We start from the raw sequence: 18443 nt of genomic DNA on the forward strand, positions 1-18443 counted from the left end.
GTATTATATAAGTAAACTTATACTATTATACACACACACACACACACACACACACACACACACACACACACACACACACATATATATATATATATATATATTACTTTCATATAGTCATGAACATGAAGCTGTGTATCTTTTTGTTTTTCTTTCTTCTGCAGGTATGCAGAACCACCAGACTTCATACCATTGCACTGTTCTGCTGTTCAGTTCCTCTGACGAACTTTTGATTCTGGGCTCCTGTGGCTCAGTGAGTAGTGAAAGATCCTGAAAGTAGTGAAGTTTCCTCTGAACTTACTGGAAGCATACAACCAAATGCAATGGAAGGTTTAGTTCTGTAGAAAGTGTACCCACTCTACCAGCAGAGAGCAGCGTGCTCCCACGCTTGATTTTGACCAGTTTGTCTCTGAACGTCAACTGTCTTTTTGTGTGGGCGGCTGTGGCTGAGTGGTTAGAGCAGTTGTCCTTCAGTGCGAGAGTTGGAAGTTCAATTCCACCAGCAGTCACATGCTGAAGTGTCCCTGGGCAAGACATTGAACCCCTCATTGCCTCCGATGTGTGTCCCATCAGTGTATGAATGTGATAAAGCTCTGAGTAAATGGTCTGTACTGACATAGCGCTTTTCTATCTTATTTCGAGATACTCAAAGCACTTTACAACAATCTGTGCCTCATTTACCCATTCATACAGCTCTATACTAGATTGCTACAATGCTAATTGAACAAATCATTCTAAAGAGACTAATCAGAGATTCATCACATTCATACACTGATGGGACACACATCAGAGGCAATGAGGGGTTCAGTGTCTTGCCCAGGGACACTTCAGCATGTGACTGCTGGTGGATTCGAACCCCCAACTCTCGCATTGGAGGACGACTGCTCTAACCACTCAGCCACAGCCGCCCCCACATATCCAGATCAGCCTGTAGAGATCTAGTAGAGTGCTGTATGAATGGATAAATGAGGCACAAATTGCTGTAAAGAGCTTTGAGTGTCTTGATCACATAGGAAGGTTCTATATAAGTAGTCTATTTACCATTTTAATGAAACCTACAAAAAGTATAAATTGGATGTGCATCAACAAATGATTAGATATTGGAATCAGCTCATTTAAGATGACACAGCCCCCCCCAAAAAAAACAAACAACAAAAGTAGCTAAAATTAGCTAAAGTTTTACAGAAATTGAGCAAACAATTTGTGCAGCACTCGCTGAGACTGATTCCCAACACAAATTCAAACCACTTAAAAAAATCTGTACAAGATATTAGTTTATAACTTTACCATTAACTGTCAGCTCTCTCTGTCTGTGAGGATAATATAAAATGAAGCACTGAAACTTTCAGTAAATTTACATCTGGTGAACAGCTGCAGCTCGCTAACAAACATTTAACAATAGCAGCTAATCAACTTTAGCCAACATGAAGATGGCTACAGTTTAGTCAGTTCTACAGATATTGAGCTAATATTCATTCAGAGATTACAGGCCTTTAATGAGCCATGTTTAGTTTAGAAAACAGGAAAATATAAAAAGGATTAGTTAGATTTTTCAGACTGGTTGTAGACTCCATCTGTACTTTAGGTACAGCTCAGACTGGAAACCATTGAGCCACAGAGAAGAATTTCAAGTTCATGTCAATTTTATTGTCATTCGCATCACATGTGGTACATGAGGTGGAACGAAATTATGTACTCAGGGTCCCAGTTACACCCAACAATAGCAAAAATATAAAATGTAAAAAGAAACATTAAGTATGGATCTAAAATATACACTAAACACTGTTAATGTAAAACTATACTGTGCTCATATTTGAGCTCATGCTTGTGGCAGGCGGTGAACAGAAGGCATGATGGGTAATGTCAGTGTTGAAACTGAGCCCTGCAGCTGTATCAGTGTCTCCCTGTGTGCCGTGATGTGTGTGCACATCTGGATGATGTGATCTGATCTCTTAGTCCCTCGGGGGCTCAGTCTTAACTCTGCTTCACAGATTGTTGGCGCTGCCTTTTTATCATCTCCTGACACTAATTCAGTCCAAAGAGCTGCTCCAATCTCTGAGATCTCACTTTGAGTCAGATGTTTGTTTTGAAAGTCAGAGCTCGTGAACGTCGTCTGGGATGTCGCTGCATCAACGTGTTCCACTGCTGAACTGTTTTGGTTCTGACACTCTCAGTTCTGTTGGGAACATTTGATGTGAAGATGTTCACATCCATCTTTTGTGATCAACAGTAACACGTTTCTGAGACGTCTTCTGCTCTGCAGAAATAAAACTGATGACAGTCTGATGTAATGCCTAAAGCGCCTTGCATAAATATTACCTGTCTTAGTGATTTCAATTATTTATTGTAAGGTGTGTGTTCATTTGTTTGTAGCATTAGCCAAACATCTCATGAATCAGTGGATTGATTTTCGATGAAACTCAGAAACCAACTACTGGATGTTCATCTAAAACTGCTTGATATTTTGGAGAGAGCTCCATTCAAGATGGCCGCCACAGCTAAGCGACAGTAGAATACAAAAATCAGTATAGCTCAGACAGTTTTTCAGATCATCTGCCAAATTTTGGTGCGGTAGTTGCTGGGAGTAATTCCCAACATGTACTCTGAGTGCCAACAGATCAGGTGATGTTTGTTTTTTAACCTGTGCTGTAACTATTGAAGTCAACTCTGTCCGTTAGTAAAATATCTCCATAATAACCAGAAGTTTTGTTTTAATGCTCAAACAGTAATTATTGGATGCACAATTTTCTTCTTTCAGCTGCTCCCTCCTTCAGGGGTTTCCACAGTGATCTAACTCACATGAAGACTTGGTAAATGTTTTTACGCTGGATGTTCTTCCTGACTCAACCACAGACCACCGAGCTACCACAGCCCTCTGTGTGGAGCAGAGAGCTGCTATCTACGGCACCCGGGGGAGCAGATGGTGGGGGTTAAGGGTCTTGCTCAAGGGTTCAGAGTGGGGCAAATGAGGGTGGAGACAGGTGTGGGTGCTTCACCTTTCCCACCAGCATTTTGATGTTGTTGGCTCAGGGAGTTGAACCAGGGACCTTCAGATCACAGACTCACCTTGTCTAACCTCTGCACCACCACACCCTCTAGCTATAGCTGCTTCACTTTAGGAGACAACTCAAATAAAGACGGCTGTCATAGCCAACTGCCTTTGGAAAACCAAAACATCTTCAACTCAGTCAAACTAATATAAGTGTAGAGCAGGGGTGTCAAACTCACAAAAGGAGCCAAAATTAAAACCTTTTTCAAACAAAGGGCCGATTTCAGAATCTACATGAACTCAAGTTAGAGACCTGACACCTTCTCTTGGTTGCAGTTTCCTCAACAACAGTTTGATTGGTCTCATTTGACGTTCTCTGTTGCACTTTTGACATCATAATCAAAGATTACTGAAAAAAATTCAAGTGATAAAAGTATTTTACATTTAAAATATCATCTTGGGGGCCAGATAAGATGTCAATGAGGGCCACATTTGGCCCCCGGGCCTTGAGTTTGACACATATGACCTAAAGTGTGCTGCAGAATCTGAGCATCATAACCAACACATGCTTTGAAAGCAACACGTTGCACCATATATTTGCCTAAAATTTGCCATGAATTGTTTGTGTCAACTTGGTCTGTTAGCAAAATATCTAATCAAGCACTGACGGATTTGAGATCAATTCTCTTGAAGTAATCATTAGCTGAACATCTAAAGCTCATTAACATTTGTAGTTATCTTCAAGATGGATGTCACAGTTATTCAATCTTAGTCAACAGACACATGAAGAAACATTGAGCTAAACTGGACACAGTGGGAGCCGGGAGTCATCCTTGATGATAACACATCTCATGAGATCTTCCAGTATTGCAAATATCGTTCATATCATCATTTAGAGTCAGAGTCAGAGTTTCTTTATTGTCATTCGCACCTCATGTGGTACATGTGGTGGAGCGAAATTATGTACACAAGGTCCCAGTTACATCCAACAATAAAATGTATAAGAAAAACAGTAATAACATCTAAGTTATGAACTAAGAAAAACATCAACTAAATATACACTAAGCACTCATAACATAAAACATTGAACATCAGCACAAACATGAACATGAGTCTGTGAGCAGATGTGCACGCATGAACACATCAACATTGAAACAGATCAGCAGCAACATGAAACAGATCAGCAGCAACATGATATGGTTTTTCACAGTGATTATTCTAGTTAGAGATTCATGAGTCTAACAGCCTCAGGGTAGAAGCTGTTCCTCAGTCTAGTGGTTCTACACTTAATGCTCCTTAACCTCCTTCCTGAGGGGAGTGGGGCAAAAAGTGTGTGTGCTGGGTGAGTGGGGTCCTTCATGATGCAGGTGGCCCTCTTCCTGCATCTGGAGGTGTAGATGTCTGTGATGGTGGGGAGGCTGATTCCGACAGATTTCTGTGCAGCCTTCACCACTCTCTGCAAAGCTTTTCTTTCTGCAGCTGTGCAGCCTCCATGCCACACATTGATGCTGGAGCACAGGATGCTCTCCACTGCACACCTGTAGAAGGAGGTGAGGACTGAGCTTCCCAGACCATCTCGCCTCAGCCGTCTGAGGAAGTAGAGTCTCTGATGAGCTTTCTTGATCAGGCTGGTGGTGTTGTTGCTCCAGCTGAGGTTGTCACTCATGTGTACACCCAAGTACTTGTAGCTGGAGACCACTTCCACCGCAGATCCTCTTATGTTCAGGGGGGTGTAGATGTTTTTGTTCCTTCTGAAGTCCACAATCATCTCCTTTGTCTTCTTCACATTGATGTGAAGGTTATTCTCTTTGCACCAGCTCTCCAGGTGTTCCACCTCTTGCCTGTAGCTGGACTCATCATTGTTTGTGATGCATCCCACCACCGCTGTATCATCTGCAAACTTTACAATGTGACAGCCTGGATGGGTAGCTGCACAATCATACGTGAGCAGAGTAAACAAGAGGGGGCTCAACACACATCCCTGAGGAGAGCCAGTGCTGAGGGTTATGGTGGAGGAGGAGAGGTTGTGGATCCTCACTAACTGTGGTCTGTTTGTTAAGAAGTCTAGTACCCAGTTGCAAGTAGAGGGGCTTAGTCCTAGTGTGGATAGTTTGTCCATCAGGGTTTGGGGGATCATGGTGTTGAAGGCGGATGTGAAGTCCACAAAGAGCATACGGACGTAAGAGTTTTTCTGCTCCAGGTGGTTGAGTGCAGTGTGGACCACAGAGGAGATGGCATCCTCTGTTGATCGGTTCTCACGGTATGCATGCTGATGAGGGTCCTCGTTGATGTTGATGGTTGTTTTGATGCGAGTCATGACCAGTTTTTCAAAGCATTTAGCGACTATCGGGGTGAGGGCCACTGGCCGATAGTCATTCAGACCAGTCACTGTAGAGCTTTTTGGGACTGGGATGATGGTGACAGTCTTCATGCAGGTGGGAACTGTCTCCAGGGTAAGTGAGGTGTTAAAGATGTCTGCCAGCACCTCACAGAGCTGATCAGCACATTCCTTCAACACTTTTCCGGGGATGTTGTCTGGGCCAGTTGCCTTGTGCGGATTAATCCTCCTGAAGGTACTCCTTACTTCTGCTGAGGTCACGCTGAGATGCTCTTCATCCGGTGGTGAGGTGAGTCTGGTGCTGGGTGGTCTGTTCGGGTCTTCAAAGCATGCATAGAACTTGTTGAGGGCATCAGGCAGAGATGGGTCTTTGGGGCATTGTTCACTCCTTCCTTTATAATCTGTTATGCACTTAATGCCCCTCCACATGCTCCGAGGGTCTTGTGAGATGAATTGACCCTCGATCCTCTTTGCATATGTGCCCTTGGCCCTCTTAATACCAGCAACCAGCTCTTTTCTTTAAACCATTAATTAATTAATTAATTAAATTAATTAAACAATTAAACCATTTACATGGTTTAATCAAAACAGCTCGAACTCTGCCTCCTCAGCCTCAGATGATTTTAATTGGAAACATTAAAGACAGTGGGCAATGTATATTCTTTCAAAGAATGCTCAGCTTTTATTTAAAGGCACTGCACAAAAGAATCCCCATGTAAAGGGTGATATTATAGTCAAATCTTCTTCTTCTTCTTCTTTCTGCTTTTCCCTCTTCAGGGGTTGCCACAGTGAGTCATACTCCTCCACCTCACTCTGTCCTGTGTATCCTCTGTCCTCACTCCAACTAACGTCATGTCCTCTCTAACTGCATCCATATATCTCCTCTTTGTCTTTTTCCTGGCAGCTGCATTTCTAACAACCTTCTACCAGTATACCCATGGTCCCTCCTCTTGACATGCCCAAACCATCTCAGTCTGGTCTCCCTAACTTTATCTCCCAGTTGTTCAACCTGTGCAGTACCTCTGATGATCTCATTCCTAATCTTATCCAGCCTTGTCACTCCCAAGGACAACCTTAGCATCTTCATTTCTGCCACTTCCAGTTCTGTCTTCTGCCTTTTTGTCAATGCCACTGTCTCCAGACCATACAACATAGCTGGTCTCACCACTGTCTTGTAAACTTTTCCTTTGACCTTTGCTGACACATTTAGTCACAAATCACCCCTGAAACTTTTCTCCATCCACTCCATCCTGCCTGGACCCTCTTTTTCACTTCTTTAACACATTCCCCATTTTCCTGGACAGTGGACCCCCAAGTCCTTGAAGTCCTGCACCTTTGTGACCTCTGATCCTTGTAGTCTCACTGTTCCACCCCCTCCCTCTCATTCACACACATGTACTCTATCTTACTACGGCTGACTTTCATTCCTTTTCTTTCAAGTGCATAACTCCACCTCTCCAAGTTCTCTTCCACCTGTTCCCTGTTCTCACCACAGATTACAATGTAATCTGCAAACATTATCGTCCAGGGACTCAGAGCAGATCCTTGATGCAATCCCACCTCTACCTTGAAGCTATCTGTCACTCGTACAGCACATCTCACCACTGTCCTGCTGTCCTCATACATGTCCTGCTGTCCTCATACATGTCCTGCTGTCTTCATACATGTCCTGTACCAGTCTAACATTCTTTTCTGCCACTCCAGATTTCCTCATGCAATACCACACCTCCTCCTTCGGCACTCTGTCATATGCTTTTTCTAAATCCACAAAGAGTTCTTTCTGACCCTCTCTGTATTTCTCCATCAGCATTCCCAAAGCAAAGATGGCATCTGTGGTGCTCTTTCTTGGCATGAACCCATATTGCTGCTCACAGATAGTCACCTCTTGTCTAAGTCTTGCTTCCTCAACTCTCTCCCAGATCTTCATTGTGTGGCTCATCAACTTAATTCCTCTGTAGTTGCTACAACTCTGTACATCACCCTTGTTCTTAAAAATGGGCGCCAGCACACGTCTTCCCCAATCCTGAGGCATTTTCTCACCCTCATATATGGAATATTTGAGTCAAAAACCTCACTGCCATCTCTCCAAGACATTTCCAAACCTCCACTGGTATGTTATCAGGTCCTACTGCCTTCCCCTTCTTCATTCTTTTTGGAGCTTTCCAGACTTCACCCTCACTAATCTTTCCCACTTCCTGGTCCACAGTTTCTATGACCTCTACTCTCATTTCTCTTCCATTCTCTTCATTCATTAGCTCCTCAAAGTACTCCTTCCATCTTCCCGTCACATTCTCTTCACTTGTTAGAACATTACCATTCCTATCTTTAATAAGCCTAACCTGCTGCACATCCTTTCCAGCCTGATCCCTCTGTCTTGCCAATCGGTACAAGTCCTTCTTGCCCTCTTTAGTGTCCAGTCTCCCATACAACTCATTGTACCCCCTCTGCTTTGCCTTAGCTACTTCCCTCTTTGCTCTACGTCCCATCTCCTTATATTCCTGTCTCCTCTCTTTAGTACTCTCACTGTCATATTTCTTCTTGGTTAATCTCTTTCTTTGAGCGGCGTCCTGCACTTCACTATTCCACCACCAGGTTTCCTTATAATATATTCTCTGTCCAGATGACACACCAAGTACCTTCCTACCTGTCTCTCTAATTATTGTTGCTGTCGTAGCCCAGTCATTTGGAAGCTCTTTCTTACCACCCAGAGCCTTTAACAGCTCCTCTCTGAATTTCTCACAACATTCTTCCTTCTTCAGCTTCCACCATTTGTTCTTCTTCTCTGATTTTACTCTTTTTCTCTTCTTCACAAGAACAGTCATTCTACACATAACCATCCGATGCTGTCTGGCCACACTGTCCCCTGCCACAACATTACAGTCTCCAATCTCCCTCAGGTTTCCTCTTCTACACAGAATGTAGTCGACCTGTGTACTCCTTCCTCCACTCTTATAGGTCACTCTATGTTCCTCCCTCTTTTGGAAATAGGTGTTGACTATATCCATTTCCATTCTCTTGGCAAAATCCACCACCAACTGTCCTTCCTGGTTTCTTTCCTTGACACCAAACCTACCCATCACTTCCTATTGATATTATAGTCAAATATTCCATCAAATTAAAGCTAAAAAGCCTGTAGTCTTTGCATCAGAATACATATTTTATTTTTTAATTGGTAGTTACACCTTTTGGGACAAAAATTGAGTTATTTCTTATTCCTCATAAAATTCCTAGATTTTATTAAATGTGTTTCAGTTGTACTGGTGCATTTTTTAAAATTAATCAAAGTTGATTTTTTTCATTTTTTTTTATTCAACCTTTATTTATACTGTTTAGTCTCCTTGAGCCTTGAGTACTCATTTAGAGACCTGATTTAAACAAAGAACACAGATGAGGTACAGACAACAATAGACAATCATATAAAAGCAAATAAAATGAAAAATAAATAGATATAATATAAAAAAAACTAAACAAAAACAGCTACATTATAAAGCAATATAAAATACTAAAAACAGGAACATGTCTTCGTTGGTTTTTGCCATGAACTTAGCAGATGTTTGAAATCCTTTAGAGGTCAAGGTCGAGAGCTTCAATTGTTTTTGTAAGATATTCCAGGAAACAGGAGCGGAGTAGGAGAAGGCCCTTTTGTCTAGTTCAGTCCTCACTGAGGGAACACTGCAGGTAATAACATCCTGAGAGTGCATGCTGTAGCTGCACTCACACAGAGACATGTAGGAGGAGATGTATGAAGGCAGCAGACCAAGAAGTGATTTAAAGATGAAAATGTACCAGTGAGAGAGTCTGTGTGAAGTTAATGATGTCCAGTTAACCAATACAGGTGCAATGGTGCAAGTGAAGTGATGTTTTAAGGTTGTCTTAAGGTTAAGACATTTAAATGCGTTGCTTCTTATCCCTTATGTATTGCTTTAGCAGTAAATTTAGGATTGTTTTCAATCTGAATGAGTAATCTCTTCTCCAGTCTCAGCTCTCTGGAAACTCAGTCTCCCTAACAGAAAAAAACTAAAAGTGTCGAAGTCCTTTAGGCATTGTTAACTGGTGGTTATAAGTGATGGTGAGAAGATCTGTGTGTTATTCTTGTATCATCTGTCCTGCCTTCCTCAGTGCTTCCCCCCGTGTTCAGCTCCTGCTCCACCTGTTCCTCATTGTCCTTCCCCAGGTGTTCGTAATTATCCCCTCGTTAGTGTCCCTATAAGTTCCATGTCCTTTGTTTCTTCTGTCTGTGGATTGTCCTCCCAAGGCGTCATGCTCCGTTTGCCTTCGTGTCTCCTCGTTCATGCCTCATGTAAGTTTTGCTGCCACGGCTGCCTTTTTGTTTAATAAATTATTCATAGTTATGAACAGATTTTTATGTTTGTGAATGTTTCTGTTCAGTGCCCTGAGATGACTTCTGGTGTGACTTGGTGCTATAGAAATGAACTGAACTGAATAATACATAGTTTTCTTATTTTATCCTTCGAGTTCCCCAGTCAGTCTGCACCTTGTGTTCAACAAAACACCACAGATCATGATACAGTAGATGGTCACATTTCTGTAGGGTCCATTTCTATAGTTTTTGACTTCAAGTTGTCCTGTTGACAGATATTCCCATCTGTGCTGTAATCTGCAGCTCCTGAAATATTATATTTGTCTTCTTTTAGTCTTTGAGGTGGGCTTTTGATAAACTTTTGACATTTTCAGTCCAAGCCCAGTCTGCACTTCTTCAGACCTTTGACTTGAGCTTGTTTCTATACACCTGGTTTTCCTTTGTGACTGTGACATCACATGACATGGACTCAGGCGGGCTTAGCAAAACTGACTGACTTGTTACAGTAAGTGTCTGCTCCAGATTTGCATTTGGACTTCAGATCAAGACATAATTACATACACATTACTGGGTTATTGCCTGCAGCTGAAGGCCCATTCAGGTGAGTTGATTTTTGTTTCAGCACTTTCTGAAACGAGACGTTGTTCTCCACACAGTTCAACAGGCGTGCACATTGTGTGACATCCACTCACAAGAGGATAAACAGAATAAAAAAATAATAAGGGAAACATGTGTGGGCTGCAGGGCCAGCGCTCCCTGACTTTTTATTTTATTTTTTAGAACTTTTTATTAACAACATATAAACACAGAACACCGCTCTCGTTTTTTTTAAACGACCTGTCAATCAATCCAGTAGGCGTGTCAGCAAATGACCAATCACCGAACTCAATTTGTCCCTAAAGTAAACGGCCCTTGCCTGCGGAGCTGACTGCAGCCGCACAGGGTGGACGCTCGAGTATGAAGTCTCAACCGTCTGCAGACAGTGCGCACAGTTTCCGAGTGGCCTGAGGTCCGCCCGAGTCTGTGGGAGCCTTTAGTGCTACTGACCCTTTCAACAGCAGTACTATTAATGGTCAGTGGGGGTGGTATTTAAAGCCCCTCCTGATGCTCAGAACTTTGGTTTCCTTGTTGTGTTCTCTATACTTAAGGAGAGGTTGTTCTTAATTCAATTCAGTTCAGTTCAATTTATTTATATAGTTCCAATTCACAAGAAACATTGTCCAGGGCATTGCAAAAAGACATTTACAGACGTTATAAAATGCCAATAAGTCAAGTTATTTATCTAAGGAAGTCAGCAGATTGTGTCAAGTCTCCACTTCGTTGCAGTCTCCTATTCTGAGCATGCACACTGGCAACAGTGGAGAGAAAAAAAACAACATTGTTTTAACTGGGAAAAGTGTGTTAGGTATAAGACTAACCACTGTAGTGTCATCTGCTGATTTTAGCTGAAGTGCAGTCAGGTGTCAGCAGCATCATTGGGGGGAGCAGGTGTTCATTTTGATGGTACTGGATTTTCTCTTTCCCATCCTTATTGACTGCAGCTTACCTCTTTAAGGAAGTCATGTATCCAGTTACAGAAGGGACAGTATTTTTGCCCTGTATGTGTGTGCATCAGTGTGTTTGTTTGGAGTGTTAGCAAAACAGTGCACAAACCACTGGACATATTTCAGCGAAAATCTTAGAAAATAATCGTTGGAGGAACATCTATAACATCTATAACATGATTAATTGTTGAATTCAACTCCATTCCAGATGGCTGCCAGAACTCATCGATTTTAAGAAACACAAAAATGGCTAGAACTTGGTCAGTTTTACAGATGATAAACTAAAGCTGGTGTGGTTGTAGCTGAAAGTGATTCTGTAAAATTCTGGCATGAAATGTAATGGGTACTAAGCATTCTTTCAAGGATTGTTGGGCATATCATTTTAGAAGTTTCTCTGAGAATTTTATTTGACTTCTCTCATTTTAATTACTGTATTTTCCAAGTAGGTATCTCTGCAGCCAAATTCGGAAGGCGTATCTGGGCGGTCATATCTGATTGGACTATAGGAAAATGGGCGTATCTGGGCGATCATATCTGATTGGACTATATGAAAATAGGCGTTTCTGGCTGGCCGCATCTGATTGGACGATAGAAAAATAGGCGTGTCTGGCCGGCCATATTTGATTGGACGATAGAAAAATAGGCGTGTCTGGCCGGCCACATCTGATTGGACGATAGAAAAAAAGGCTGAACGATAAAATGCCGTAACCACAGACACATTATGTCTAAAAACAAGGCGTTATTGGCAGATTGTGTTAACCACAGGCATATTATGTCTATGGTGTTAACCGGTTCGACATTAGCGGCGTCTCGGTTCGACATTGCTCCAGTATACTGCCGCGGCGTCTCCATAACTTCTTTTTTCGACTCTCTTAACACAGAACTTCCGGTTACATTTCAAAATAAGAGCAACATAACTGGGTAGTGGGGAGAGCTAAATGTTAGGGTTTTTTTTAATACCTAGCCATAACATTAAAAAACAAATTCCATTTTGGTTGTTGAAAAATGTGAACAAAGTTACAATCGATTCATAAAGAAAGAAAAATATTAATGATACTTAAACTGGCCTTGGGACAAAGAATGTTTCCTTTAACTTCACATTTTCTTGTTCAACCTGCAGTCACTGCAGATGAGTGATTGTCAGTTTCTGTAAGATTTCTGCAACTGGAGCAGGTATTTCTGTTTACTGGTTAATTTCATCAGCTTTCTCACATTTTAAAGGTCAACCCTACTCCATGTTTCAGTAGAAAACAAGCACATTTAGGAGTCAGTACATAACCAGACTTTTGGCCCTCACACCTGTACCCAGTTGCTCATGCTGCATGATGAGATCATATTTATCCATATTTTAGAAATTACATTTAGCTTAGTCGACAAAACAATACAAATGAAGACCGTCTTGAAAAAACTCTTGGTTTTGCAGCCTGATTTCAAACTGATATCTTGGCCAAAGGTAAAATAAAAATCTTTGTGTTCTCAGAAAAGTTGTTTCAGGACCTCCAATAAACTTATGTACACATCAAAGCACACAAGACAGATTCAGGAATTCTCTTTGTTTTCCAGATTTCACATTTGTTATTACCTTAAAACATACTCAGACAACATTTGATGCATCATTGAATTTTTTTATTGTGTTTATTGGGACATCCATTTTTAGAAGTCATTGTAGCATCTGTTGGAAACACAGAACATAGTACAGTTAGGGTGTTGCTAGTTGTTACTTAATCCTGGATTGGATTTTAAAGTTAATTTTGATATTTTTTTCACAAGAAAAAAAAGTTGATTTCCTAAAGTTTAACTATAAATCAAGGAATTTGTGCATTCAGGTAATTGAAAATTAAGTAATTTCTCTAACATCCAACCCATTTTAGCCACTGAGCCATACCAAACACCCATAATCTATTCTTGAATGAATTATTGACTATTATTGACAAATTACAGACTTTTTATTGAATAAGTTATTACTCATTATTGAGTAATGAAAGTCAACATCAGATGTTGGTCAACATTGTTGGGCAACATCTTGGGGTCTTCTAGAGTCAGTCCGAAGTGAGAGTGGTTCCTGACATGGCAGAAAGACATAGATATAATTAACAGCTTTTATTTATTTATTTTTCAGCTAATAACAACTTTTATTTATTTGTTTTTCATATTTTTCAGTTATACACAGCTTTTAAATATTTATTTTTCAAGTATTAAGAACTTTTATTTTCAGCTTTTATTTTGAAAAGGAGCCGAGTGAGGCTCACTTTACCTCAGTGCGTTACGACAACAACGAGAGAACGGTCGAAACTATCGTGACCTACAATAAACGTACTTCAATAAAATGCATAAGTGAAAACATAACATACTTTATAAGTACAATAAACCATATTTCTTTGTCAAACATCGCAAAGAAACGTTTCCTCATCAATGACTCGTGACTTTGAGGGTTACCCACAGCCAATCAGTGTTCGCTGCCGACAGACGCCTATTAAATACTGTTAGCCAATCAGTGTTCGCCGCCCATAAACGCCTATTCGCCAGAAACGCCCACTTTTGGTCTGCAGAGAACCCCTTCTCGTATTTTCTGCCGTACACGTCACACCACCCTATAAGTTGCATCAGTCCAAATATGTCTAATAAAGTGGAAAAATCCATAAATATGTTGCTTCGCCGTATAAGTCGCGTTTGTTAAACGTCACTGCTGACCACCCGGAAATGTGGGGTGTTGTGCCAAAAATCGATTGGCTGCCAAATGGCGGTGAAGGGGACGTGTCCCCCTCACATTAACAAAACGTTCATTTGGGATACCCCCCCCCCCCCACACACACACACACAGCGACACACCTTTACCATAAAATATTAGTTCTGTTGGCGCTGTTTCTTTCTTTGTGAACAAATCTATTCCACTTGATTGATAGAATACTCAAACCACAAAAAATCCACTCCAGGTTTTCCTGGTTACGTCCAACACTCCAGCATCCAGCAGCAGCAGTGTTTCTGTTCCGAATCTCCTGCCTCGGCAGAGAACGCTCACAGGTGGAGGAGGTGGAGACACATCTGTGTTGCTTGTTCGCCAGCTTAGCAAACTTAGTGTGGACAGTTGTTGACCGGGGGATTGAACACAAAAATATATACATGGTTAGGAGGATGCTTTGAGGTGGAGCGCAATGTCTGTAGCATCTTAGCTTAGCAGTAATTGTGACGCTGTAAGACGCTGCAGGTGTGAGACGCTGTGTGTTCAGGTGCCTTAAAGTTGAAATATCTTTAAAAGCCCACACCTTATTGTCCTCAAGCTTTGTGAAGAACATCATTTAGATGAGTAGTGTTGAACACAAGTAAAAAAAGTCCAGTGGTGATGCTTTTTTTATTTCTTTATAAACACAAATAGTGTCAACCTGACGCTGTGTGTTAAAGTGTATTAAAGTTTAAATGTCTTTAAACCCCACAGCTGAATTTACACAAACTTGGTGAGAAACATGTTTTAAATGGAATTAAAGAAAATAAATTAGATTCAATTCAATTCATTTTATTTATATAGTTCCAAATCACACCAAAGTTGTCTCAGGGCACTTTACAGGAACATTCACATAAAAGCCAATTAGTAAAGTTCTCTATCTAAGGAATCCAGCAGACAAGTTGAATCTTGGCTTCGTTGCAGTCTCCCATCCTGAGCAAGCACAGTGGCAACAGTGGAAAGAAAAACTCCCTTTTAAAAGGAAGAAACCTCCAGCAGAACCAGGCTCAGGACAAGCGGCCATCTGCTTTGACCGGCTGGTTGAGAGGACAGGAAGGAGAGACAGAGGAACATAGAATGGTAGGTCCAGGTATAGGTCCAGGTGTATCTGAAAGACAAAAAAAACACATGTTAAGGATAGAAAAAATAATTACAAATACAAAACAGGTTGAGCAGAGTAAGTAAAGACAGTAGCAGAGTGAAAATTGTGGTCAGTTTGTCCTCCAGCAGTCTAAGCCTATAGCAGCATAACTAAGGGACAGCTCAGGAAACCCAAGCCGACCCTAACTATAGGATTTAGCAAAAAGGAAAGTCTTAAGCCTAATTTTAAAACTGGATAATGTGTCAGCCTCACGGACAGAGATTGGAAGTTGGTTCCACAAGAGAGGAGCCTGATAACCGAAAGATCTGCCTCCCATTCTGTTATTTTGAGTTGTCTGATCCTGTTTAATCCTGAATCTGATTTATAAGTTTTGCTGCCATGTCAGCCTTTTGATTTATTGTTATTAAAAGTATTTTATTTTACGCCTGTCTCCTGAGTCCTGCCTGCGCACCTGGGTTCTCCTGTCCTGATCTGCCTTGAAACCCTGACAGTATTTGGACATCCAGATAATAAACCATCGCAATAGTCCAGTCTAGACATGACAAATGCATGGACCAGTTTTTCTGCATCATTTTTAGATAAGATGTTTCTAATGTTAGTGATATTACACAGATGGAAGAAGGTGGTTCTAGTAACGTTTTTAATGTGGGGGATAAAAGACATGCCCTGATCAAAAATAACACAAAGATTTTTAACATTAGAGCTGGAGGACAGATTAATGCCATCTAAGGAGGGTGAAAGACTGAAAAATTATATCCTAAGGTGCTCAGGTCCAAAAACCAAAACCTCAGTCTTGTCTGTGTTCAACAGGAGAAAATTAAGGGTCATCCAGGTTTTTATGTCTTTAAGACATGCTTGTAGGCTAAGGAGCTGATTGGATTCATTGGGTTTAATGGACAAATATAATTGTGTGTCATCAGCATAACAATGAAAATGTATCCCATACTGTTTAATAACTTTACCTAATGGAAGCATATATAAAGTAAAGAGTATTGGCCCAAGCACTGAGCCCTGAGAAACTCCATGACTAACTTTGGTGTATGAAGAAGATTTATTATTTACATTTACAAACTGGAATCTATCAGACTGATATGATATAAACTATTTTAGAGCTGTTCCTGTAATGCCAATATCATATTCAAGTCTCTGCAGTAAAATATTGTGATCAACTGTATCAAATGCAGCACTGAGGTCTAACAGGACCAGTATAGACACAAGTCCATTGTCTGAGGCCATGAGAATATCATTAGTAACTTTTACTAGTGCTGTTTCTGTGCTATGATGAGCTCTAAACCGTGACTGAAACTCTTCAAACAGATTATTTCTTTGTAGATGTTCACGCAACTGACCTGCAACTATTTTCTATAGAATTTTTTGAGATGAAAGTTAGATTAGATATAGATCTATAGTTGGCCAGAATTTCTGAATCAAGATCAGACTTCTTAAGTAAAGGTTTAATTACAGCAACCTTAAAGCTCTGTGGTACATAATCATCCATTAAAGACAAATTAAGAAGATCCAAAATGTGGACATTAATTAGGGGAAATACCTCTTTAAACAGTCTGGTTGGGATGGGATCTAGCAGACATGGATGGTTTGGATGAGGTTATTATTTTTGACAATTCAGTGAGCTCAACAGGACAAAAACTGTCCAAACATAAATCAGGCTCTAGTGAAAATTTTAAATTTGCCTCATTTGACAGGGGACTAGAGATAGTAGAAGAAGGATGGTTTGAATTTTCTCTCTAATTGAAATAATTTTATTTATAAAGAATCTCATGAAGTTATTTATACTTATAAAATGTATAAAACAGAAATGGGACTTTTAATTAGTCTAGCAATAGTACTAAACAGAAACCTAGGGTTATTTTTATTCTCCTCTATTAAAGATGAGTAATATAAAGTTCTAGCTTTACGGAGAGCTTTTTTATATGTTAGCAGACTATCTTTCCAAGTTAAATAAAATTATTCCATGTTAGTAGAGCACCATTTTCTCTCCTGGTTTCTAGATCCCTGCTTTAAAGTATGTAACTCAGAATTGAACCAAGGAGCCAGTTTTCTCGGATTGATTTATTAAAAAATGGTCAGACAGAATAGGATTTTGAGGAACTATTATCAAGTCCTTAATCTCTATACCATAGGTCAGAACTAAATCAAGAGTGTGATGAAAAGAATGAGTAGATGTGTGGACGTTTTGGGTAAAACCAAACGAGTCTATTAAATTATTAAAGGCTATGCTTAAGCTATCACTCTCAACATCCACATGAATATTGAAATCACCCATTATGATGACTTTATCAGTATTTAATAATAAGTCAGTTAAGAATTTTGAGAATTCAGACAAAAACTGAGAGTAAGCGCCTGGTGGACGATATATAACAACTAGTAAAAGTGGCTTTTCTGATTTCCATTTTGGATGAGAAAGACTGAGGGACAGCAATTCAAAAGCATCATAACTAATAACTGGTTTGGCATTAATCAATAATCCTGACTGAAAAATAGAAGCTACTCCTCCACCTCGGCCAGTTGTTCTAGGAACATGAAAATTTAAATAATTAACAAGAGTGGATTCATTTATACCAACAAAATCTTCATGTTGTAGCCAAGTTTATGTCAGACAGAACAAATCAATATGATGATCAGTTATCAGTTCATTAACTAACAGGGATTTAGAGGAAAGAGATCTGATGTTCAATAATCCACATTTAATGATTTTATAATTTTGCTCTGGTAAAGTAACTGTGTTTATTTTAATCAGATTTTTATGGTTTATATTTTTAGAGCTGATTTTTGGTTTATTTAATTTGAGCCGTGGGCGAGTTGACACTGTTTCAATGGGGGTGTGGGTGGGTAACAGAGGAGAAGCAGCAGAGAGGGGTGGAGGACTACAACTCTGCTTCCTGGACTGGACCCTGGGTTGTCAATAATTTGGAGGATAAACAAAATCAGCCATATTTCTAGAAAGAAGAGCCGTCCAAAGTGGGATGGATGCCATCTCTCCGCATCAGAGCAGGTTTTCCCCAGAAAGAACTCCAGTTATCTATGTAGCCCACGTCGTTGTCAGAACACCACCTGGACACCCAGCGGGTAAACGACGACATACAGCTAAACATGTCATCGCTGGTCAGGTTGGGGAGGGGGCCGGAGAAAACTAAGGAGTCCGACATGGTTTTAGCAAAGTCACACACCGAAGCAACATTAATTTTAGTGACCTCTGATTGGCGTAACCGGGTGTCATTACCGCCGACGTGAATAACAATCTTACTGTATTTGGCCTTAGCCTTAGTCAGCAGTTTCAGATAAGATTCTATGTCGCCTGCTCTGGTCCCTGGAATGCATTTGACTATGGCCGCTGGAGTCCCTAAAGCCACGTTTCGGACTATGGAGCTTCCAATAACCAGGGTCTGTTTCTCAGCGGGTGTGTCACTGAACA

Source organism: Nematolebias whitei, chromosome 5, assembly GCF_014905685.2.
Source record: "Nematolebias whitei isolate Nwh7 chromosome 5, NemWhi1, whole genome shotgun sequence".
Taxonomy (NCBI): Eukaryota; Metazoa; Chordata; class Actinopteri; order Cyprinodontiformes; family Rivulidae; genus Nematolebias; species Nematolebias whitei.